Source organism: Leptonychotes weddellii, chromosome 11 (assembly GCF_054177405.1).
Source record: "Leptonychotes weddellii isolate Sample4059 chromosome 11, ASM5417740v2, whole genome shotgun sequence".
In the NCBI taxonomy this organism is placed as follows: Eukaryota; Metazoa; Chordata; class Mammalia; order Carnivora; family Phocidae; genus Leptonychotes; species Leptonychotes weddellii.
The window spans coordinates 89,920,709-89,946,921 of NC_138379.1; the positions used below are offsets into that span (position 1 = coordinate 89,920,709).

The 26,213-nt window shown below is 38.5% G+C and overlaps 1 protein-coding gene and 1 long non-coding RNA gene across 3 annotated transcripts in view; both read right to left on the reverse strand.

Annotated features, from left to right (window-relative positions):
• The window catches only part of DDX10 (DEAD-box helicase 10), a 288,714-nt gene that overhangs the window by 185,048 nt on the left and 77,453 nt on the right, over nt 1-26,213 (reverse strand). The gene's annotated exons all lie outside the window — the stretch shown is intronic.
• LOC145716326 (uncharacterized) lies at nt 2,905-26,207 on the reverse strand. The gene is made up of 2 exons (XR_014138944.1): nt 5,106-26,207; nt 2,905-4,891 (listed from the first exon to the last, which is right to left on the reverse strand). It is a non-coding gene; the product is annotated as an uncharacterized LOC145716326 (long non-coding RNA).

The window sequence follows — 26,213 nt, forward strand, 5'->3', positions numbered from 1 at the left end:
TCTGAAAAACAAACAGGGTTCTAGAGGGGAGGGGGGTGGGAGGATGGGTTAGCCTGGTGGTGGGTATTGAGGAGGGCACATTCTGCATGGAGCACTGGGTGTTATGCACAAACAATGAATCATGGAACACTTCATCTAAAACTAATGATGTAATGTATGGGGATTAACATAAGAATAAAAAAAATAAATTAAAAAAAAATTAATCAGTTGAATAAGTAAAGTCAATTTTAGAATGTTTTCATGTAGGTTGAATTTTGCACTATGTTTTAAAGAGGAGAATAATCAAGGTTGCTAGAATGAAAGGAAATAGATAACATTGGTTTGAGCTAAAAGGACACGGATATCTGTGTTATGCATATATGACTATGTAAATGGAACATTACCAACGCAGCCCTGAAGTAAATCTAATAGAATTCCAAAAAAAAAAAAAAAAAAAATATGTACCTGCATTACATGTAAATTATACCTCTAAAAACGTGAAATAAAAAAAATCTGTATTTCACTAAAACTACGAGTATGCAGAATTCCTCATGAGTAATTTTGAGCACATGTCAGTTTTTTTTATGTCACTGCTATACGCTTATATTTTAAATAGAATTTGGGCAGGGAAATTTTTTAAAAAGTCGATCCCTTCCTTTCAACAGCCTGTTAACACAAGCAAACCAAGATGGTTAGGTAACTGCTTTGAAATGTTGAACTTAACTGGATAGATGCTAGAATTTCCACAACTTGACCCAGGAACCAAAGCTTAGCTCCCATTTCTCCTTTTTACTCTTTTCAGTTAGCTGGTCATCAATTCCCGAATTAGGATCTCACTCATTTATTTGTTGATGCATTAATTCAACTGTCAAATGAGCTGTGTGCTTCCTTGTGAAGGTCACAGTCTTTAGAGCATCCAGCTGCCAGTGTAACCTGACACATTTAAAAATTGGTATGCATAGCAAAACCAATTTAAGATTATTAACGTTTTTCATTTCCATTTAATTTCCCATGACAACTCACCCTCATACTCACAATGTTTCCTTCATTTCACTAATGAGCTAAAGACAGCTTTCACATTTATTTCAGTTCTTTCAGAATTGGATGCGTTTGGCAATACCAACCATTTAAATGAGGCAATATCCAATTCTGAATAGGTTTTGAAAACATTTCACTGTGTTCTATGTCACTCATAAAGCTACATGGTACTGAGTTCTTTCACTAAAAGCAAACATGTAAGAAAAGTTTAAACTAATTACCAAGGGTCAATAGCTGCCAGACATCCAGTTATATAAACAGATGTGTCTTCTGGCTCCAAAGCAAGTTAGACACTGATCAGAGGAGGTAGCATTCTCTAAACAGTGAGCAATGTGTGATTTTCACTGGAGAGGAAAGGGATCCAAATCTCAGTCTTTCCTCAAAACATACCAAGAAACGGCATGAGACAGCATATTTAATGTGCCTATATTTTTCTGTAATACAAACTACAAAAAGCTAAGCTCAAAAATTTTCTTGGCTAGGGGAAAGACACAACAGTATAAGAAAGACTATAGGGGGCATGGGTTTACAGGGGGGAAAGGAATGTGAAACAATATGCACCAATGTACCAGATATGGGTTCCAGGAATTGCAGAAAAAGTTAATGCCCGAGGTATAATACAAGCCTTGATAATAAATCAAAGCAGAAATTTCCAGTTACAAACAATGGGATGAGTATACCCTCTACTCCTTCCAAAAAGGAATAAATTAAAAAGCATTTGAGAAGTATAAACCCCCAAAAACCAAGAGAAAGAGAAGACGAAAGTAGACAGCAAATAGTAACATTTTAATACTATGTTAGGTGGATGAACAACAGTAAGTCAGCAGTGAAGAAAATCACAACCAAAGTGCCTGCACCAGAAAATGCCCACAATACGCCACCCTGTTCATGCCAGCAGACAAATGGCTCTCATCTCACCAAGTGCAAGAAACTAAAGCAAATCCATTCCCGTACTGAATTACAGCATCAACTCCTACTAGACACCGCATCCTACTAGATACAAATAAGACTTCTCTCTGTCAACTAGTCCAAAGCCAATGGGGTCGGGGGGAGAATACTAGTATTATCAAGGACGTGCACAGACTTTCCTTAACTGCTTACACAGTAATAGTTCATTTTTGTGGTGTTGGTTTTTGTGAGAACACCTTTACTCCATTCACCCAACTAACTGATTTCCTTTGTGCCTTCTCGCAGCTTTGGCCCATTCCCCACCCGGCATTCTCAGTCTCGTGCAGCCAGGGCCGTCTCCCTTGGCAATGAAGCAAGATATCCTCTTTTATGTTTCTCTGAGCTGAAGACTCACGCTCCCTACTAGAGGTTTCATGGCCGGATCGCCCATCTCATTGCTATGGCACATTCCAAAACAATTAAGTGAGAATATATTATGAGTTTTTAAACAGTAGTAGCTTTAAAATCCTTCTTATAAGAAACTCTGTGATGTAAATCAATTACTCCTACTGTATTTCGTCCTCCTCAGTTTAGCTGTAAAGAAATTAATGCCAAACCTTTAATATCTACGGAAATCAGTATCTGTAACTCTGTAATGACAAAGCCAGATTCCAGGGAAAGGCTGAGAAACAACTAGATATCTAAATACAAAGTGCATTCGAGTGTGTGTACGTGAGCACACACGTTTGCACAGGTTAGGAAGCACAGAGGAGAGAGAAAAGGCTCACAGATCTTCTAGACATAATTTGGTATAAAAAACAAGCATTTTATAGTTCTGAAAACAAAGACTCTGGCACATAAAGAATGCAGGTAGACAGAGAGACCTCATCAAAAGACAAGACACCAACAGTAAGTGCTGCTCCCTTGATAGGTAAATCTCCAGAAGCAAGAGCCAATCATCTTTAGTGGGCTGAAGAGAACTTTAGGGTTCTGCTGGGATTCTATTACAAGTAAAAGGTCTACCTCCTAGGGAGATAAATCATTCTTACCTGCTCATTGACATGAGTACAGTAAGGTTCGCAATAGTAAACAAGTTATAATTCAACAGAACTGTTACTTGTCAAGATACACTATGCTACTGTTTATGTCAGCCGGTAGTGAAAAAGAGTATAGTGGTTGGAATATCCTGGGCCCTAACAAACAGTCTTGAAGAACAAAGTTCTTCATTTTCTGTCTGGGTTCTGCAATTGAGTCAGGGTTCCTTAGCCGATGGTTCTCAAAATGTGGTACACAGATCACCCACCACTACCACCACACCCTTTCAGGACGTCTGCAAGACCAAACCTACCTTCGTAATAATGCTAAGATGCTTTACCATATTGACATTTTCAATTATGATCCAAAAGCAATGGTAGATCAAACTGCTGGTACATTAGCACCAATCAAGAAATTGGCAACAAGCAACCCTTGTATTCGCCACCTCCACATACTCCTTACCAGAAGATGTCAACTGCACCTACAAATGCCCTTTCATAAACCAGTAAAAATTACTGATTTCATTAAATCTCAACCCTTAAGTACAAGCCTATTCCTTTTCTGAGGCTGCCACCACAAATAACCACCAACGTGGTGCCTTAAAACCAGCACTTATTCCCCCAGAGCTCTGGAGACCAGAAGGATAACATTTAAATGTCAGCAAAGCCACACTCCCTCCGAAGAGTCTAGGAGAGAATTCATTCCTCGCCTCTTCCAGTTTCTGCTAGCTCCAGGTATCCCCTGCCTTGTAGCCACCTTACTCTCACCTCTGCCTCCATGATCACACATTACTTCCTCATCTTGCCCAAAGGCATCTTCTCTTCTGTCTCTCTCCCATATGTATACTTATCACTGGATGTAGGCCCCACTCAAACAATCCAAAACGGTCTCCTCAGCTCACGATCTTTAACTTAATTACATCTGCAAAGACTCCTTTTCCAGGAAACAGTCTCAGATTCTAGGAATCAGGGTACGGACATATCTTGTGAGGGGTCGTTATTCAGCCCACTCCAAGTGTCTTTGAGATTCTGTGTGACAAAGTGGGAGGTTCTGCTGCATGGTGCAATACAATGGTTATTTCTAGGAAAAGCACTTCTGAGACTGTTGAACTGCAATCAGAACCAGACGCCTTTTGCATGCACACCATTATTACTTAAAACAACTGACAAGCTACAGTGCAAAAACAAGAGCAGCCCTCAAAGATGGAAATTTGTCTGGTACTATCAGCAGGGCGTTGGTGGGACTAAAATCTGACCGTCACAGCTAAGCCTTGATGTTCTCCTATTAAACACAACTAACCATCCACATCAGATAACACCACTCTGACCATCATGAATCTAAACAAAAATAGGAACATCATCCAAACCACAAATGACCAAATATCCCCCTCTACTGGCTAATAAGAGTAACTGCTACTTCCTTACCATTTATTCCTTCTTAAATACAAGACTTAAGATACCCAATTACAGAATCATCCCCGTTACCCACAGCATCTACTCCAGCACAAAGCCCCCTTCTTTTAACCCTCTCTTGAAACATCTAACACAAACCCAAGTCCCATAATAAATCCTTTCTGACAAATTCTTACTGAGTATTCTTCCCGGCTGCCACAAGTAATAAACCCAACTTCCTCAACCACAGGTGAATTCCTGGGGATGTTTGGCTAGAGAGCATTTACAATGGTTTCTGAGTCTCGGACATTTGCAATATTTCTTCAAATAAGAACAAAGTGAGCCTGTAAGTTACTTCAAGGAAAATAACCAACAGCATGTACTGCCAATAATAAAACTCAGGCTTTCAAGAGAAAATACAATTTTTTGTTAACTTTTACCTCTCATGTACCAGATGGCTTCCCAATATTTAAAGACTTCTCCTAAATGAGAATGGTGCTGATATTAACAAATGTGGGCAGTGGGGTAGAAGGTTCTCATTATAAAATGAATTGGGTCACCTTTTTTTTTTTTTTTAAAGATTTTATTTATTTATTTGAGAGAGAGAGAATGAGAGAGAGAGAGAGCATGAGAGGGAGGAGGGTCATAGGGAGAAGCAGACTCCTCGCTGAGCAAGGAGCCCGATGCGGGACTCGATCCAGGGACTCCAGGATCATGACCTGAGCCGAAGGCAGTCGCTTAACCAACTGAGCCACCCAGGCACCCTTGGGTCACCTTTTGGAAGATCTGCGTAACTTGGAGAACAAGTATTTTCCAAATAAAGCAGGAGGTTAAAAATAATGCATAAGAAAAAGGTCTTTTCAAAAAGAGGGCAAGATAGACTAATGAATTTTATTTTAACAAAGAACAAAAGGCCAACTAATGTGGTTTCAGATTCTACACTGCAACTAATCTTTAAGAAATTCTCAGTGGTTAGTTCTCAGTGTAGCATCAAAGAACATCCACAATTACTTGAGAGGGCTATTCAACACTCCTCTTCTTCCAAGTACAATTATGTGGGAGGCCAGATTTTCCTCATATACTTCAATAAAACATGCTGCAAACAGACTGAACTCAGAAGCTGTTATTAGAATCCAGCTGTCTACAATTTTATTTGGCCAGATGTTAAAATGATTTGCAAAAATATAATGGTACCACTTTCTATTTTATTTTTATTTTGGAAAACTTTATTTTGCATAAAAACTTTTATGCTAACATGGGGTAAGTTTGCTATTTTAAGTTATTATAAAATTTTTTCAGTGTTAGCTTCTAATACAGTAAATATCGAGAGATACAACCCACAAAAACAAAAGCTCTTCGGGGCCCTCAATAATGTCTACCAAGTTCAAGAGTTCCTGCAACCATAAAGTTTGAGAATTGGTAGCCTAAGAGCATTCCTACTTTTCAAAACAACCTCATTCCTTTTTCTGGAAACCCACCAGCTCCAATAACTTTCTGTGACAAAGAATTTACATTCAGGTTGTTCAAATTTTATTTCAAACAATTAGCAGGTATACCACAACTGAATTACAATTTCATTCCCAATGCTTCCTTCAACGTTTCAAGATCTCAATAATATGAAATTAAGGGTATATACATAAACAAGCAAATTCACAACAAATTGAACAACAGCAGGTGAAAGTTTACACACATGGTTGGTCTGAGAAAACTCCCAAACTGAGAAATTCACCTAAGTGATGTCTAGAATACCTCAGGTACCAAACAAATACAAAATAGGTTTTGAGGAACATATTTGTAAGCTATCCTACAGAATTTCCACAGGGGAGAGCAGCCTGAAGATAACTTCAGAATCCAAAATTATGAAACACACATGGAAACAACCCATCATCATGAGAAAAGAGTAACCATACACAAAACACAGGGGTTTGTATTCCCAAGATATTTAGGTCAACAGAATTACATGGTAGAGATTCAAATAATTAAGTTTAAAATTTACTAAAGGTAGAAGAAATAAAAAACATAAGAATAAGTTCTTTTTAGGGTAGATTAGAAATCAAACAGAACTTATTGGAATGAAAATGGGCACTGAAATTTAAAGCTCCATGGTTGGGCTAAACAGTAAATTAGATACAGATGAGGAGAGCAGAGGTGAGTTGGAAGGTAAATCTGAGGAATTAAGCAGAAGGCAGCACAGAGATAACACAATGGAAAATATGGAAAGGAGATTATTACAGGACCCGGAGAACAAAATAAAAGCACAGCATACTGGATATTATCAGTTGGAGTTTCCTCAGATACAGGAAGTATGAATCCTCATCTGTGAACTCACAGAGAAAAATCAGAAGGAAAAAATCAAGTTACTACAGAAGAATGACAAATAGACTAACACCAGCGATGGCAAACGCCAGCACAGTGGGATTAACATCCTCAATTAACAAAGATAACTGTTATAGCACCCAGCCAAACGAACCCTTAAGTCTAGCATATTCAGAAAAAAAGTTTCTACTACCAACATATCCTCACTGAAAGAACTACTAAAAAATGGTATTTTGAGAAGAAAACTAGATCAAAAATGAGAAAATGGGCACAAGACTTGAGCAACTACGTAAATGTGCAGGTGTACTTTTAAAGAATAAGCATTGCTCCTCAAGGGGTAGAGAAACAATTAATGTTACAGACATAAAAATACATGAAACTAACATACTGAACATTTGAGTTGGGAGAGTGACTGAAGTTCAAGTGGTCCAAGGTTCTCATATTGTACAAGAGAAGGGCAGATAAAATGGTTCACTTTAGATTTAAATCAAGTATGCTTTTATCACATCAAGAGTAACCAAAACGTTTGAATGTCGGAAGATAACCAGGTACATATAACAAACTGAAAAACAGCACTGCAGGGTGCTGAAAGCCAAGTAAGTATGGATACTGATATAAACCCCTCTGTGGTTCACAAACTCCCACTCTTCCTCAGAGAATTGCTCATAATCATTTGACACACGAGTCAATGAGAGTGCCAGTGTCCACTATGTGATGTTAGAAAACCCTAGGTTCTCTTTCTCAGGATAAATATAGAAACAGCAACGACAAAAGCTCTAACTTTCTTCTTGCATCCTAAAGGATACTCCTACTCTTCACTCTGCAAAGACAACTAATATGCCCAGAATTTTATACTAGGGAAAACTTCCCCAGATAAAATACTCCTTGGCACGAGTTATCTAGGCCAAGAAGGGGCTAAACGAAGAGTTTGCAAAGCGATATTACAGCATAAGCAAAGGCCAAAGGGGCAACAGAGCACGGTCTGTGTAAGAAAACAACACACGGTTTGAAATTGTAGTTCTGAACTGCGAGGGCACAAAGCTCATGTCCCTGGCATTCACTCCTAAAATCCAAGAGGAGACATCCTTATCCTCACTGCGGAAGATAAGGCTGCTGGCGGACCCCAGTCTAATCTTTTGCACCTTCCTCTTGTCGTCGTAATCCGTGTCCCATGCTGCCACATCTTATCAAGTCTCAGATGCCTGAACCAGAAAGCAGATGGAGTTTCACTGTTTGGCTTCAAAGGAACATGAACTCTGAGTTCCACTCTGTTGGATAAAATGAATGTCCATCGCACAGATGCACTTTTACACTGCCTTTTCTCAGAACACATCTCAGTGTAAAACAAGTCATCACAATACTGACTTCCAGGAAGTGTGGGGCGATTCCCCAGGTGAACTGTTGACTGGTTGCTGTTTCAGCATCTACATACGCCAAAGACTACTGGCAACATATCATGAGGAGGCCATAACACCCAGGGCCCATTTCTTCTTTCTCTTTCACTCTCCAGTATGAAAGCTGGGACAGCCAGCACCCCAAAAGTGGAAGAGTCCCTTTCCCCTACCAACATTTAATAGACATCAGGCAATTAGCAGGCATTAAGCATTCTCAAAGTAATTAAGCCTTCCATACCCATTCGGATTGAAGCTATTAATCCAACAACTCAAGACCTAATGGTTGCACACCAGCCTAACCAGTTAATTACTCGCATCCAGTTGTTATACGTTTATTCCTTCACTCAGTCAGTCACTCAAATACTAAGTGAGTATTAACTATGTACCAGGAACTGGTGCTGGTTTCTCATGATGAAAACAAATATTCCTGCCCAATACGACACAGTACTTACCCAGCTTACTACAATTTAATCTCAAGAAGAACTATGGCTTTCCTTAAACTAACCTTCCCTTCATATTGCTTTGTTTAAAACTCTGAGTAATTCAAATAAGACTCATACTCACGTGACTCTAAGTTTGCTCCAAATCTAAAGAATTGGGATGAGAAAACATATACATCTTACACAGTAGGTGCTCAAGAAATGTCTGGCTAAAGCAATTATGATCATAAAAAAACCTGAAAAAATAGTTAGCTTGCAATAGTTTTCAAGCAAGAAATGTCCAAAGTCATGCGGCCGTTAAGAGCTATTTTTACCTAGATTATGTACTTGTTTCTATTTTAACTATCATCCTAAAAATAAATGACTGATCAGACATTACAAAGGAAGAAAGGAATGGATATCAACATATAAATGGTACAAAACCAATTGCATAGTTATGTACTAATTGACTTCTTTCTGAGGAAAACTGTGCTAGGTTCTAAGAAAGATATAAAAGCAAACAAAACAATTCTGCCCTCATAAACTTATAATCAACTTGAGGGGAAAAAGGGTACAAAAGCAACAGAAACAAAGGACGAAACAATGAGAACTATAAATGTAGAAACCTATGGAAATAGGTTGTGGAAAAGACACAATTCAAAATCATTTTTTAAAGTAATATACCATCAATTAACTTTAAATAAGGCTTTGCTGAAGTTAGGAATACAACTGTGACTCGCAATGATCAATTTTATAAGCACCTACGATTCAAGACTCCAACATAGTGATGAGAAGCTATTTCCATTTCCTTAAAACATGGTCAAATTCATCAACAATTTGAAGTTTGTTACAGCATCACCTAACTCAATCTTCCACTTCATTTCAGTACCATCGCACTGCACCAAGTAATATGCGAAGCACACAGTGGGCAATTAAATGATTGCACTGCAGACCTGACTTAATAAAAACAAACAAACAAAAAACACCTCATCTATTTAGATGCAGATCAAAAATCATTTTGTGGTGCTCACGTGAAAAACAAGGTGCAGGAACAAATGTCAACCACCATGGTTAGTAACATATTTTGCAATGCAGAAGTAAACTGACATGTATTAAATACAGAATAACTCTGGGATTTAATATGAGGTTGTCAAATCTCTCAAACTGCAGTCAAAATATTTTATTTCCTCTCGGCAGCTGAAGTAAAACTGTGGCTACAAATATTTTTCTAGGCCAAATTTAAAGACAGAGCACCTAATTTACTTAAAAACTAACAGCACCTTGTCATCGAGTCTAAGTAACATGTCTAAAAGAGCTGTAAGTAATTTTCTCATACTGTGGTGCCTAAAACCTGCATGCTGGTATTTTTTTCTGATCCGGATTCAAATACTATAATTTTACATAGGTTTAAGAAGTCAATGAAGGGACAGTATGAGGATGTCGCATAAAACTCCAGAAGCAGCCTACTTTTTAAATCCAGCACCACTACCGCTGTTGTAATGCTTCCATCAATTTTAAGCAAGTAATAGATTGTTATATTCTTTGCTTCAGAGTCACAGTACAAATCCACTCTGGGAAACTGGCAGGTTACTAAAATTGAAGATTTCCCTGTCTCTTTCAGGTCTATGAAAACATTTCACTTTCTTCTGTATATTTTCATTTAATTGGAAGGTCAATTAAAATCTTGCATGAACGTTAATAAACCAAGTAAAAAACAAAGACATGAGTATTAAATTTTAAACTGCAATCCATGTAGATCTGTTCACATTTGCACATCCTGTCTAAGAATATGTTTTTAAAGAACATGCCTTTTATTCCAAAGCAAACAGAATGAATGTGAAGTTTTAACTTTATTTTGTAATTTATACTAGAATCACCATAACTATGACACTTCAAAAGGCATCTTATCCAAGTACTTGTTCATTGTACCACAATTCTCAAATCATTATAGATTTTGAAGAGACAAAGTCAAGGAAAGCAATGTTTAAAAAATGCATTCTATGCCCCATTTCATTCCATCTCAAATTACACTTCATATTTCTTACATTCTTAGTGTCACGGTAGCATTGTGTGTGTGTGTGTTCTTTTCCTAAGCTTGGTTTGTTTTTGTTGTTTTGCCCTCTGAACGTCCTAATTTATAATGCCTATTTGCAAACATACTGAAAGTGATCTGCACAGTAGTGAACTTTATTTCTGAAAAACTTCAGGATACTTCCCTCCTGCACCAAAATTAATTAATTAATTAACAACCCCCGTAAACAACTCTTTCACTCCTCATCCTGTATTCTACTTGGCTAAACCAAAAATTTCTCGGAAAGGATTATATTCCTTTGATGTTGTATTCGGCTATTCCATAGAATTGAAAGAGGGAAATTTCATGTTGCTGCTAATCTAACACAACACAGATTGCCCTGCAAAGGCAGTTCTCAAACATAAATCTGCAGTTACAAAAATGCACTAAAATGCAAAGATTTTTTTTCATTTAAAACCTACCAAAGGATTTAGATGTTTTGCCTTTGAAACAAAAATGGCCTATTTCCACAATTTTCTTTTTTCACCTGGCGAACAAAATAAAAGCTCCACATTTAGAATAGTTGACCCTTGTCAATTTGTATTTTCTGCAAATTTGAAAACATTTATAGTTCTCATTGTATCGTCCTTTGTTTCTGTTACTTTTGTACCCTCTTTCTCCTCTAGTAGATTATAAGCTTATGAGGGCAGAATTGTTTTATTTGTGTGTTTTCTTTAAATAGTAGTTATTCTTATACAAAATTTTAAACCTGCACTGTTTAATGCAGTATTACTAGGTGGTAGAGAAACCCTTTGTTTTTTTACTATGCATATATTTTGAGCAGAATCAAATATTTTCTCTCCCACCCGGTTCCTTTATTCCCCCCATTAAAACAGAACCTACTATCTAATGACTCACAACTCAATTTAAATTCAACTTTAAAAGTCCACTGTTCTTTCACCAAATGACTCTGGTTATATCAAAGCACAACTATAAAACATTTCGAAAATACAAAGCTTTCTACCCATTTAAAAAAGGAAGCCCAATAAATTCAACACTGGAAAAAGCATGGTGCTCACTGAGACAGTAAATCCTTAATATATGTACATTCTCAAGTGTCAAGCATCCCCACATCTCTCACCTAGTGATTTAATTGGTTTTATGTGTTATTAACCCATTGTTTCTGGTACTAGAATGCCTCATGGATACTTTTTAAAAATATTTCTGTTACTGTGGATTCTCCTTAAACCAAGAGGACAGAGACTATGTAAAAATAAGCCCAAGAGAGGATGACCTTCAGGAAAACCTACGAAATGAGACACCAGTACCATCCCACTACATTCAGAGGAGCTCTCTCAACTCAGTATTTCTGCTACTGTGCAGTCTGGTCTGGGAGCAGAGGAACTGAAACCAGAGGAAGAACAGCACCAGGCCCTGTTCTGAATCTGCTAAAGGAGCACCTGCTCTGCCCAGTCATGGGGATTTATGCCAAGGATAACCAACTTCTTCCACTCTGCACGGAGGCATGCACTAGAGTACAAGTCTGTTCAAGAATCAATGAGAACACAAGAGGCAGCAACAGGAGAAGGGAGAAAAGGATCCCTATGCACCACAGGTGCTTTGTAACTACAATTTATTTCTTTGAAACATGATACAAAAATTCAAAGATATTCTAATGGGAATCAAGTCATTCTATATACAAGGCAAGAAAGACAGCAGAGCCTATTTTTGACATTTTAAGGAATAACACTGCTCTAAAAAGGGGAAAAGGAAAGGAACATTCGTTGTCAACTAAATAGACAGTGTTCTTCACGAGTATGTGGAATAAAAATACTTAATATATAAAATCAGGATAGAAATGTACATAATTTTTATATAAATGCCAAAAAAACCTGAGATCACTGACCTAGAAATAACTTTGCTTTCCTCTAACTTTAATAGGTACAGTTTGCTTACCTCCAGCAAGATCTGCCTCATCACATGGTGAACCATATAAAGATATTCTGAGAGGCTCCATCTCTCCAAGTCTTTAATTCAGTAACAGAGTTCCCCTTAGTGCAAAAGAGAGCCTCTAGCTGGCCAGGAGGTCACGTCCTGCTTTCAGGGCCTCCTTCCTAGTTTTTGCCATTTTTGTTCCCCAGTTTTTAAGCCTGAGCTTCTGACCTACACTGACAATACCCAGTGCCCATCATGACAATGGTACCTGCAACAGAAAGGGATCTATTTATTATCCTATAGTCCCTGATTTGTGTGCTTGTTTGTTTTCACAAGCACAATATAAATAAACCACGCTGTCCGCCTGACAACAGGATCCTCCTAAACGGGAAAATAATTCAAGGAGGAATAACTACCCAGCTGTTGACTTTTGATACCTAAATAGGAACTGCTGATCTGTTTCTACCTCGCTAGTACATATCTGTATTATGCTATTATATTTTTAAGTTAAGGTAGATTCTGGCAGTGAAAACTAGAAAGCTAGCCTTGATCTCCGGTTACAATTCTAGAACTTAATAAACAGATGTAAGCAACACATGTATTATGTATTTGAGCATTTCATTCAGTGACAAGCAAACCAAATAGAACCATTAGGACAAAGAATACCCCAAACATCAGAATTTGAAAGCAAGGAAGTGAGCTGACACAGCATCTAGGCCAGCTCTCTCAGGTCTGCTATGAGGAAGACAGAAATTAATAGTCAAGGTTAGAAACTTAAACAGCCACTTGATCAAGGTCAGTAACAGTTTATGGACTGAACCTGGTTTGCAGATCATACTTTTAGTACTACTTTAGAACAATACAGACAGTTCTTTGGGGGTTTCCCAGTTTCTTTACCTAGCTCCCAAAGATGCCCTGAGAATATCTGTCAAAAGCAGAACACACTACACATCTAAAGAATTCCCTGTATTTTTCAATCTAACAAACGTGCCCAGAAAATGAAATGAGCTATATAAAAAATGAGTAATCCACACTGGCTCCTAGAGCTCCATTCCTCTGTCTTCCCTGTGTTGCTTACATCTGTTTATTAAGTTCTAGAATTTGTAACCAAAGATCAAGGCTAGCTTGCTAGCTTTCACTGTCAGAATCTACCTTAACTTAAAAAAAATAAAAATAATAAAAAAATAAAAACTATTTACTATATGCTATTCTTCTAACTTGTAGCACTTCTTTATAAATCTTCAAGTATTACTCAGCGACTCTGTACACATCTATAATTCTCTCTAAAAGCCAAGCGTATCATTCACTGATGCCAAAATTAACTCTATTGTTTTAAGTGGAGGGATACAGACACAGGTGAATGGTATTAAGGGGGAAGGGGATGAAAAGAAATCATGTGTGGCACTTATCTAGCAAATGGCAAGTTCCTGGAATCAATCCAAATGCTTAAATATTTAGTTCAGTTGAAAGTGGTTGAAAGCTTATTATGTAGCAAGTATAGAAATCCTTAAAAACTAATAGAAATTAACTGTCATTCTACATAATTTGGGCCTTTTTAAGAGTAAGGTCATAAAGACTCCATCCACTTGAGTACCTTCTTACAGGAGTTACTGGAGAATTAAATGCCCCAAGATTTCATATCATTAAAGACTAAATGCCCTTTGAATTGAATATTTAAGTTAAGATTTTTATTATGTACTGGGTACAAATCTTTTATTACCATAGCACTTACGTTACAATAGAAGTCAACAGGGAAATGTTTTTAAATGCATGAAATGTCCCTTTATGCAACTTGGGCTGAATACAACTAATACTTAAGATGAGGTCATGTTGTTTGCTCTCTAACAGCAGCTTTATTGTGCCCACTATAAAGTGATTATGACAAATCAGGAGGGGTTTGGGACAAGGAGTTAAGGAAAAGTTACCTCTGATTCATACCTGGTAGGCTGTAATATTAATGTTCTCAACATAAACAGATTTGACAAGTGAATCAGATTTAGTAAATGAACCGTTATCCATGTACACTATTGGGATAGCCAGAAGTACTGCTGGCTAACACTTGCTCATAATTCTTCATTTTAAATATATGCAGGCCTTCCTTAATAATTTAAGAAAATTAGGAACAGCAGGTTCAATCCAAAAGAAGGATTATTGTTCTAACCCAACTACCAGAACTGAGCCTGAGAAGTCCCAGTGAACAATAAACATCAGAGTCATTCTCAATAAGAGCAATAAATTAAACTTTGATTTTTCACATTTATATTACTACAGAAAATATTACATATATTTACTTAATGATTTATTACAAATTATACCTTATTTCCATTCTATGTATATCTCCCATGGTAACACGGTGTGCTTCCACACTGTATTGAAACTTCCTTCAATATACAACTCTTCAGGCTACCAGTAAGCTTTACTTCTCCTCCAAGATACTTCCCCTGATGGTTCCCTCTTTTTCCACCCCCAAGTGGAAGAAGCTAAAAGATATGCCAGTTGGAGGAGAAACACCACCACTATAGCTGCTGAAATGCCTTATAAGGAGAATACATCTGGACTTAAACTTGACCCTTTCTCTAAAACGCCTACCTCCCTGATACAGTGGTCCACGTATGTTTTCTGAGCTCCCCAACTAACAAAGAAGTTATAACCAGTAATCTCTTGATCAATGAGGGTGACACACTGATAGAGAAATAGCAATCTCACCAAGCCAGAAGTAACAACATTCTAAATCAAGTTAATTTTATATTAGAGGGGGCTGAAAGTCCAAAAGGTCTTTAAAAGTTAACTAATAGCCATTTGGAAATGAAGTCCAGAATCAAAGAAGATGCTAAATATGACTTCATACCCACCGCAGTTACTGCCAGGCAAAAAGAACTGCCTCACAGACCACAAAAAAACTGAGCACGCAGCTGCCTCTGAAATACTGTTCTCCGAGAGAAAAACACAAGTACATAATAAAATGATTTTCATATAAAATCAAAATGGAGTCAGGCTTCCTACACAACTTCCCTGCCTTAAGCATTCCAAAGAGCTGAAAAGAGATCTGCTGGCTTTCTCATTCTTAAAGGTTGTTCATACTGTTGCCACATTTGGGAAAGAAAAGCAGAAAACCAACCAGGTCCTTAGAAGTCTTATCACACTCCAAAATAAAAGCTCTCTGAAGTGATGAGAGCTTGGAAACTGTTTTCATTTTACATCTTGTACTGGCATCATTTTTTCTAGAGGCCCTAGTAAAGAACTACATAGGAGCTCAGTTTTGTCACACAGCTAGAATTCCTACAACACGTGCTTAGGTGAATGAATTACTTTGTTTAGTCCATCTTGCAGTCCCAAGATCTTTCACATCCTTTCAAAGAAGATGAATAGCTCTGCCAGTAATATAGAAAACAGCCATCGGGGTGCCTGGGTGGCTCAGTCATTAAGCATCTGCCTTCGGCTCAGGTCATGATCCCAGGGTCCTGGGATCGAGCCCCGCATCGGGCTCCCTGCTCAGCGGGAAGCCTGCTTCTCCCTTTCCCACTCCCCCTGCTTGTGTTCCCTCTCTCTCTGTGTCTCTCTGTCAAATAAATAAATAAAATCTTTTTAAAAAAAAAAAAAAGAAAGAAAATAGCCATCAAAATAATCCATTAGAAAGAATAAATGGCAAAAGTTAAAAAAAAATCAAACTTAAAACTCTTCTGAGAACAGCATAAAAGGAGGTTTTTTCCCAATTCTTAAACTCTAGACTTCTGGTTCAACATGCCATTTATCCGTAGGTTAATGGTTATAGACAGGATAAGGTAACCACCTTTCCCATTACAGGCCCTGAACCTTCAACTTAAAAACAAAAAAACAAACAAAATGTTATGTTGTACTTCAGTAAAACCATGTCCTAACCAAATCCCAGTACCATCTCATAGTTGCCCAAATAAAAACATGATAATTTTATTATATGCACTACATTAAAAAACACAATATAAAGGAAGGTGTTCTCAGGCTCCTAAGCTGCCCAAATAAATTACCTGAAATTCTAAAAGTTCAACTGAGGAACATTCTCATATGAACTACTATGAAAGCATATAGGAACTGGAACAATTTCAGGTCTTTTTTTCAATACATTAAATGCAGTAATTATTTTCAAAGTTAGATAAAAGGAGTAGAAACATTTTAATGTCTCTATATCCTTCCCTATCTCTCCCTAAGTCCTCACATGCCCACCAACACCCACCCTCACCAGCTCACAAATCAAACCTACCGTGTACTCTAATGAGCTATTGCCAATTTCCTTATAAAGATGCATTTCTTTTTTTTTTTAAGATTTATTTATTTATTTGAGAGAGAACACACACATGCATATGAAAGAAAGCACCAGAGGGGGCAGGGGCAGAGGGAGAGGGAGAAGCAGACTCCCCGCTGAGCAGGGAGCCCGATGCAGGACTCAATCCCAAGACCCTGGGACCGTGACCCGAGCAGAAGGCAGACACTTAACCAACTGAGCCACCCAGGCACCCCGAAACATATTTCTTGAAGACATAGCACATATCCCAAACAAAATTCAGTGTGATATATAAATTCTTAAAATTGAAGCAAAACAATGCTAAGAAAAACCAAACTATACACATACAACACAGAAAACATTAACAAAAAGGAAAAGATACAAAGTGAAAGTTCCAGATTCAAAGAAAAGAACCATTAAGAAACCCAAGAATAAACCCTCCACTCACACAATTGGTTCGAACTGGTTATCTCTCTTTTTACACCAATCAGGGCAGGAGATATCTCTAGGTATATCAGAACTGTTTCTTTCATAGACAAATTCAACACCACAGTTAAATGGAAGGAGACTAAGAAAAACATCCCCCACACAAAAATATCTCCTTCTTTGACACAGTATGGATACCTAAAAAATTCCCTCCTTTCTGATAATTTTGTAAGGACACCTGATAAGATATGACACGTGGGAAGTAGACAGCATCTTACAATAAAAGTCTCACTGCCACATCCTAGTATGAGCTACTAAATTAAAGGAATTTATGGAAAATCTAGGTCATGAGCTATAACTTGTGAAGAAAACAGATGTAGGATGATGGAACAAAACCAAGTTCTGCCCAGTATTTGTCAAATGTGGAGTCTTCAAAGCCCTGGGACATTCAAGAGGTCTTCATGAAGTACAAATTCACTATAAGAACTTACATATTTTGCATTTTCATTTCCATGACAATCTAAAAACCTTATTAATTTACAGCCTGGATCAAGTGGAGGACCATCCTACAACGGTATCTAAAATCTGAGCTCAGTGGAGTACCGAGAGCCATACTGGCAACCACGCAGAAATGCGGGAATTCACGAGCAAAGGCTAGAAAACTTCAAATAGAGTAGGAAACTGACTCATCACCCACTGCAGCACCTGCATGACTGATGAAAAAAATTATCATCAATCTCATAAAATAAATGCTGTTTGAAGGGTACTGGTTTCTAGCTTTGTTTTTTCTTTTGTTTTAATGTTAGAGGTACAGGAGAGCTCTAAGTATGAGGATCACAGACATAGTTTTAAGTTATATTATAATCAAATAGTTTAAGATAATTATATAGCACCTAAAAGATAATCAAGTATTATTGTTACCAATTTTTCATTACATATATTAACCATACTAACACCAACTCCAGTAATGCAAAACTCATGGGTGAGGGAAGAACAAAAGATGATCATACGGATTATCCTACAACAGCGTTACTATAACTGGTGTATTTGTTAGTGTGGGGGGGAAAACACCATAGAGCAAGCAATATTTCCTATTCTCCCTTTGGCTGCCATAAAGGCATCTTAGAGACACAATTATGACCTAACTAGAACAACTAAGTGGGGCTTTATGGTCAGTCCCTGTGGTAGGCAGGAAAATGCCCCCACCACCACCCTGAAATGTCCATGGGCTAATCCATCCTATAAATCTATTATGCTACATGGCAAAGGGAAATTAAGGTTGCTAATCAACTAACCTTAAAGTAGGGAGATTATCCTGGCTTATCCAGGTGGGTCCAACGTAATTCCAAGGATCCTTACATACGGATGGAGGAGGCAGAAAAAGAGATCAGGGTGATGTGATGTATGAACTCAATGCATGTTTATTGCTGGTTGTATGTATGTTGCTGGTTTTGAAGACAGAGAAAGAAGGCAAGGAGCCTAGTAATGTGGACACCTCTAGAAGGCCAGAAAGGACAAGGAAACAGACTTATCCCTAAAGCCTCCAGAAAAGAACACAGCCCTGCTGACACCTTGCTTTTCACCCAGTGAGACCCATTTAAGACTTTAGAACCACAGAACTGTAGGGAGAGTTAATCTGTAAGGAGAGATAATAAATCTGTGTTACTTCCAACCACTAAGTTTGTAGTAATGTCTGCTTCCAAAGCCACAGAAAACTAGTACAATTCCTCTATTATTCCTTTTTCCCTATGCTATGTATCTTCTCTCCTGTCACTTTACAAAATCCAGCCATTTCATTTTTATTTCACTATTTAATATGTATTTCCTGTGGGCTATAGCAAATCCTTTGTAGAACGAAGGAATATAAATTTTTAAAGTAAATGATACAATGCTGTCAAACATCCCGAATACCCATGGCACATGAACAAGAGGTGTTGAGAATGCAAAAAGTGTATGGTAGATTCACCCCTGACTTCCTCTATGAACCAGGGATTCCACCAGATGGTGGCTACTTTCTCTCTGGAGTCATTCGATAAAATTGGGGAGCGGGGGGTTGGGCACTGCTTAGCAACAGTGAGGACTGGATGTGGCCACTGTGGGTAACGGGAGGCGGGCAGGGCTGGACCCTGTGGTGGCATAGGGCAGCCCAGGCTCATGCAGGCAGAAATCGGACGGTCAGATGGATTCCAGTGTGAAGTTTGGTGGCAAGATGAGGTAGAGAGAAAAGAATGCCACAATGGCACCAAAGGTACTGACAAGAACAAAAGAAAAAAAAAGGTTGAAGAAATGGATCACAAATTAGATAGTGAACAGGAAGGAAACAAAGGCAGAAGAGGCAGATAGATGGTAAGAAAATGAACTGCCCGATGAGGGGGGGGGGACTGCAAATTAGAGAAAAGCCAGAAAACAAGGGGAGAGATGCTAACAGATTATGATTATAAGGGCTGGAAACTTCAGAAATTAGGGTCAGAGAGTATGACGGTTTCCACGAGGGCAACTGACAGATGATTCCAGAAGTTAACAGAGTCAAAAAGTTTGCTCAGATCACAAGACTTATGAAAAGAAGCTTGACTGATGTTGACACCAGGAAGACAAGGAAATCCCTTGGCTGGTATTTTCAGGAAATATTTTGTAGAAACTGCCTTGGGGGATATTCTTGGCCAAAGAAGTCTTGGGTAATTGGCCCTAAGAGCTTTGGTAAGTATGGAAGTTATCATAATAAAGAGTGGCATGTGCGCATGTCTGCTTCCAAAGCCCATAAATAATCTTCAAAACTGTAAAAACTATAAAAATACAGTGAATATTTTTAACTGGATAATTACATACACTTATAATTAACAGGTGGACCTTATGTTACACACAAAGGTACGTAAAAGATGACATAGGAGTTTTTAAAAATCAGATGATTTTGATATACAACATGAACTGCGGAAAGAACAGGCATTTCTCCCACAGAGCTGGGACAAGAGGAAGAAGTATGAAGGAAAGAGGAATAAAGGCGAATGCAATCAGGCTGATGTTGTGGTTTGGGGAATTCTTTGCAGGGAGAGATGGGAGAGTTGTGTAACTGGGTTAGTAAAATTATGCCTAAGATATCCCACTGAAGCCAGACACCACAGGCTTCAGAAGGTTATCCTGGTTCCCAACACAGCCCCTTCCTCCACTGTCTCACCCCCTCCATCCACCCTCTGGCAAGAATCTACCTCCCTGAGAAGTTCAACACAGACCAAGGCTGAAATCAAATGTTCTGTGTTTGCTTTACTTTTTACATCTTTCCTGGGTCAGAGGAGAGAATTAATGTACGTCAGGATGCTTAAGGAATTACAAGAGAGGTAATTTTACTTAACGACTTTACAATTTATTCTCCTTCAATTAAGACCAAAATAATGTGAAATTAAGATATGACTAGATGGATGCCGACTGTAATTTACTAAAACATAAGAACATACATTCTCACTGTAGATCAGGCAAAAGAGCCTAATGGCCATCACAAGCCATCAAGAAAGCTTAACAGATAATCTGAAAATGCCATGAGAATATTTACTACCTTATTGGTTTTAGACAAGTTACAACGAAGGGGACTTCCATAAGTAGCCAACCTGACGCCTGCAGAAAATTTTTCACAGCTCTAAAGATGTTACAAAAGCAAAGTTACTAGTTCAGTACTATGTAAACCAAAGCTAAGGTAAATGCTACAATATCTTAAATCAACAGACAAACCCAACTACATGCAGCAGCCTAAAATCTAAATAAATAGCTCAGTGAAGTGAGTAAATTAACTTGACAGAAAATAAAGAGTCAATGCAATTTATCTCTGCCTGTTCAGTGGCCTTATTCTAAAGACAACTATAAATTTGAACTTCATTATGCCTGCAATCTGATTAAAGCTGATAAAGAATGCAATTTGATCTCGGCAAGTTTGACATCCAGACGCATGAGGTGTCACAGCACTGGGAAATTTTCTATGTAAGAGTCACCCAGTCCAATCAACAACCTCAGGTTAAATTTCATTAAATTGATGTATGAAAAATAAGTATGGATTAACCAATAGAAATCACATTCAATTAAGTTCACTGCAAACTAACCAAGAAAACTATAGCAGCACTAACGAAATCCGTGTAGCCAGAGGCCAGGTAGGAGGGAAGGCACAAACTTTTGACATGATGCATGAACTTGGAAGAGTTCCTTTTACCTTTTCCTTTATTTCAGATTTCAAAGAAAAAAAAAATCTGTAGTGAAAACAGCTAATATTTATTTATTGAGCGCCTGTCACACACAAGATGCTCAGCTCAATGAATTCTCACAACAACCCTTTGAGTAGTACCATCACTAGCCCTACTTTCCCGAAAGGAAATTAAAGAGAAGTAACATTCCCCAAGTCACAAAATCGACAAATAGCTGAGGCAAGATGTGAACTCACGAAGTTTTACTCCAGAATCAGTGTTGTTACCCATTCTATTATACTGTCTCATAAAAGGTAAGCTTCTCCATGTAAACATCAAAAACCCATCTAACACAGCAAAGATAAAAAAACAACTATTCATAAAATATCTGTGAGCTCAACTCACTCAGGGATAAGGCAAACATTTTCCATAACAGGCTAGATAATCACTTTAGGCTTTGTGGCCCACATGGTCCCTGTCACAGCTACTCAACTCTGCTGCTGAAACCTTTTAAAAAGCAACAATAAGCAAACGAGCATAGCTGTGTTCCAAAAAAGATCTTAAAAGTAAAAATTTACAAGCACAGGTAACAGGCCAGATACAACTTGGGGGACCCTAGGTTGCCAAGCCCAGACTAGCTCATAAGCAGGAGATGTAAAAATTTCAAAAAACTTTAAAATTCCTGACTCCTATATAAATCAATTACAGAAAAAAATCTGCCCACAAGCTGTAAGAAGTAACATCAAAGCCCTTCTCAAGGGACAGTGGTTTCATCTGCAGGAAAACAATTATTCTTAATTATAGTTAAAATGCATTGTTTTGGTGTTAAGAGCAAGCTCTTCCCTTGGCTGCCTCTCAAGGGCACCTCCAGGGTTTCCTGAATCTGCAGGGAAGGCAGCAGCTCCTGGTGAGAACAGGCCTCACAAAGCCACGGCAGTTCACCGGGGCTGTTGCCAGTCTCCCTTCGCTCCTGGCCCACACCGACTTCCCATCAACACCGGCTGTCCTGCTAGGGTCAGGTCGTGACACTCAGTCAAAAAACTCTTCCCTGAACCGTGAAGGAAGGAAGCCGAAGAGCACACTTCAGTTAGCGTACACAAATTAAACAGATGTCAACGCACTGATCTGAAAATTCAACCTTTTCTGACACTGACTTTCTAGCTTTTAACTGGTATCCTCCTGGCTGCCCACCCAGTTAGGAATGGAGGACAGATCTTGTTCTCTTCCCACAGATTCGCCTGGCCTAACTCAAGATATGAACAACAACAAGAAAAATGGAATCTTCTTGACCCTTCTATTGCTCACGTTATTCTGTCACCTACAGCTAAATGTGTAATAGATCTTAAATTACTCCCCCTTCCTCTCATATTCCTAATGCTACTGCTCTAATTTGACCTTTCCCACCTATTATCTTTTAAACACAAAATTTGCATACAAATATACATATATAAAATCAAATATACAAGAAATACATGAAGGGTTAGATACGTAAATACAAAATCTAACATACCTTCCTATATCCCAGTGACTCATCAAGCACATTCTACTTGGAAACCTGATTATGGCCATAGTTTCCAAACTTGGCACTACCAAAATAATCCTTACAAAATGAACACAACACTCAAGCATGTCAATGTATAAAACACAGCAGGAACACCAACAAGCGTGGTTCTTTCAGCTTGGACAAGCCACCAGGGAAAGCATAAGCCTGGGCCGATAATGTCCTACTGTGTACTGGGAACAGCTTGGTGGTAGCATATACTTCAGCAGAAACAGCGATCTGAACAGAAAACAGGCCACTCTACAGTCCATTCCTTCACTGTGACATAAATCAGAATCAAAACTAACTTTGTTAGAAACAAATTCTTTAATGAATTAGAATAATTGTCAGGGTGCCTGGGTGGCTCAGTCGGTTGATCGGCTGCCTTCGGCTCAGGTCATGATCTCAGGGCCCTGGGATCGAGTCCCGCATCGGGCTCCCTGCTCGGCGGGGAGTCTGCTTCTCCCTCTGACCCTCTTCCCTCTCATGCTCTCTGTATCTCATTCTCTCTGTCTCAAATAAATAAATAAAATCTTTAAAAAAAAAAAAGAATAATTGTCAACACTGCAAAAGATAAACTGGGGAATTAATGTCTTGGACTGACTTTATTTTAAAGGGAAGAGGCAGGGCGCCTGGGTGGCTCAGTTGGTTAAGCGACTGCCTTCGGCTCAGGTCATGATCCTGCAGTCCCGGGATCGAGTCCCGCATCGGGCTCCCTGCTCGGCAGGGAGTCTGCTTCTCCCTCTGACCCTCCCCCCTCATGCTCTCTCTCTCATTCTCGCTCTCTCAAATAAATAAATAAAATCTTTAAAAAAAAAAAGGGAAAAGGCAGCCAATATTAAATGTAACGTATGTTACTTTATATACCCACACACATGCACATAAACACACAACCACTCTGTATTCAGCATTTTACATTCATAAAGCATCTCAAGAAAAGCCTAAGAAATTTTAATTCGTTAAACCTCTTAATAAGCCTATGAAGCAAGTACCACGTGGCTCAGAATAATAAATTAAAAGTTAAGCTCACACATTTCATAACTCATTAATAAAAAACTTCACTAAAAATTTCCAAATTCCAGGAGAATATGTTTGCTTTATTTGTCATGTATTCAATACTTCCAACTTTTTTGCGATGCTTTTCAATGTCCAAATGAGAATACACCTTAAGAAGTATACATCTTAAGAAGTATACATCTAAAATGCTTACCCTAGGGCGCCTACGTGGCTCAGTCGGTTAAACGTCTCTTGAGTTCAGCTCAGGTCATGATCTCAGAGTGGTGGGATCAAGGCTCTCATCAGGCTCCATGCTCAGTGGGGACTCTGCTTGAGATTTTCTCTCTCCCTCTCCCTCTGCCCCTGCCCTGTCCCCACACACTCTCTCTAAAATAATAAATAAATAAATCTTTAAAAAATGCTTACTCTAGCTTCCTGTATTCTGAACTAGGTATTTACAGGACTCAGCACATATAGAATCCATTGCATGATACAAGCATCAATGAGTTTGGTTCTAGACAACTGTAATAAAGCAAATATTTCAATAAAGCAAGTCAAATGAATTTCTGGTTTCCCATGTACACACCTTAATTAAAAAATACTTCACTGCTAAAAAATGCTAACCATCATCTGAGCTTTCAGGAAGATGTAATATTTTTTGGTGATGGGAGAATCTTGCCTTAGTATTGACGGCTGCTGACTGATCAGGATGGTGACTGCTGCAGGTTGGGGTGGCCGTGGGAATTTCTAAAATAAGACAACACTGAAGTCTGCCACATCCATTGATCTTCCTTTCACAAACAGTTTCTGTGTACCATGAGATGCTATTTGAAAAAAATTCTGTAGGTATTTTCAAAATTGGAGCCAATCCTCTCAAACCCTGTTGCTGCCTCATCAGTTAAGTCTGTCATATTCTAAACCCTTTGTTGTCATTTCAACTATCTTCACAGCATCTTCACCAAGAATAGATTTCATCTCAGGAAATCATTGTCTTTGCTCACCCATAAGAAGCAATTCCTCATGCACTGAAGTTTTATCATGTGATTTTAACAATTCAGTCACGTCTTCAAGCTTCACTTCTAATTCTAGTTCTCTTGCCATTTCTGTATCTGCAGTTACCTCCTCCACTGAAGTCTTGAACACCTCAAAGTCATTCATGAGGATTGGAATCAACTTCTAAACTCCAGTTAATGTTGATATTTTTACCTCTTCCAATGAATCATGAATGTTCTTAAAGGCATCGAGAATGGTGAATCTCCTTTCCAGAAGGCGTTCAACGGACACTGCCCAGATCCATCAGAGGAACCACTATCTATAGCATCCATAGCCTTACAAAATTGATTTCTTAAATATTAAGACTTGAAAGTCAAAATTACTCCTTGATCCATGGGCTAAAGAATGGTTGTACTGTTAGCAAGAATGAAGACATCAGCCTCATTGTACATCATCACCAGAGCTCTTGGGTGACCAGATGCATTGTCAATGAGCAGTAATGTTTTGAAAGGTATCTTTATCTGGGCAGTAGGTCTCAAAGGTAGACTTAAAATATTCAGTAAACCACATTGTAAACAGATGTGCTGTCATCCAGGTTTGTTGTTCCAAATATAGAGCACAGCCAGATTTAGCATAATTGCTAAGGGCCCTAGGATTTTCAGAATGGTAAATGAACACTGGCTTCAACTTAAAATTACCAGCTGCATTAGCCCCTGACAAGAGCATCAGCCGGTCCTTTCAAGCTTTGAATCCAGGCATTGACTTCTACTCTCCGGCTAAGTCTGAGATGGCATCTTCTCTCGATAGAAGACTGTTTTGTCTACACTGAAAATCTGCTTAGTGTCACACTCTGAAAATTAAATAACAGAAAACCTCGCTAAAAATGGTGTCAGGAGGTTAAGCAGGGGGAGCTCTCACACCCTACCACTTGCTGTCAATTGCAAATCCAACAGGAGAGCAGGACCTTGCACACAGATACTACTTTATCCCAGCAGGAGGAAGAAAGGCTTTCCTGTTCCCCCAGCAACAGCCAAGCCAATGAGAAGCCACTGTATTTTTAGCTCCCAGTTTATTCCAATGTACTTTTGTTTATTACAGCCTTCCCAAGTTACCCCTTTCTCCTATAAAAGAGCATTCCTCTTTTGTTCTGCCGACTTGCCTACAGTTTAGCTTGCTTGTCCCAGATCGCAGTTCTCTGCTATTCCCAAATAAACAGTTTTGCTGGTAAAGTCACTGGCAGTTTTAAGGTTAACACCACCTCCATTAATTCTCTTAGCTAGATCGCAGGGCTAACTTGCTGCTTCACCTGCACTTTGATGTTATGGAGACCACTTCTTTCCTTAACCCTCATGAACCAGCATCTGCGAGCTTCAAACTTTCCTTCTGCAGCTCCTCACCTCTCTCAGCCATCATAGAACTGAAGAGAGTTAG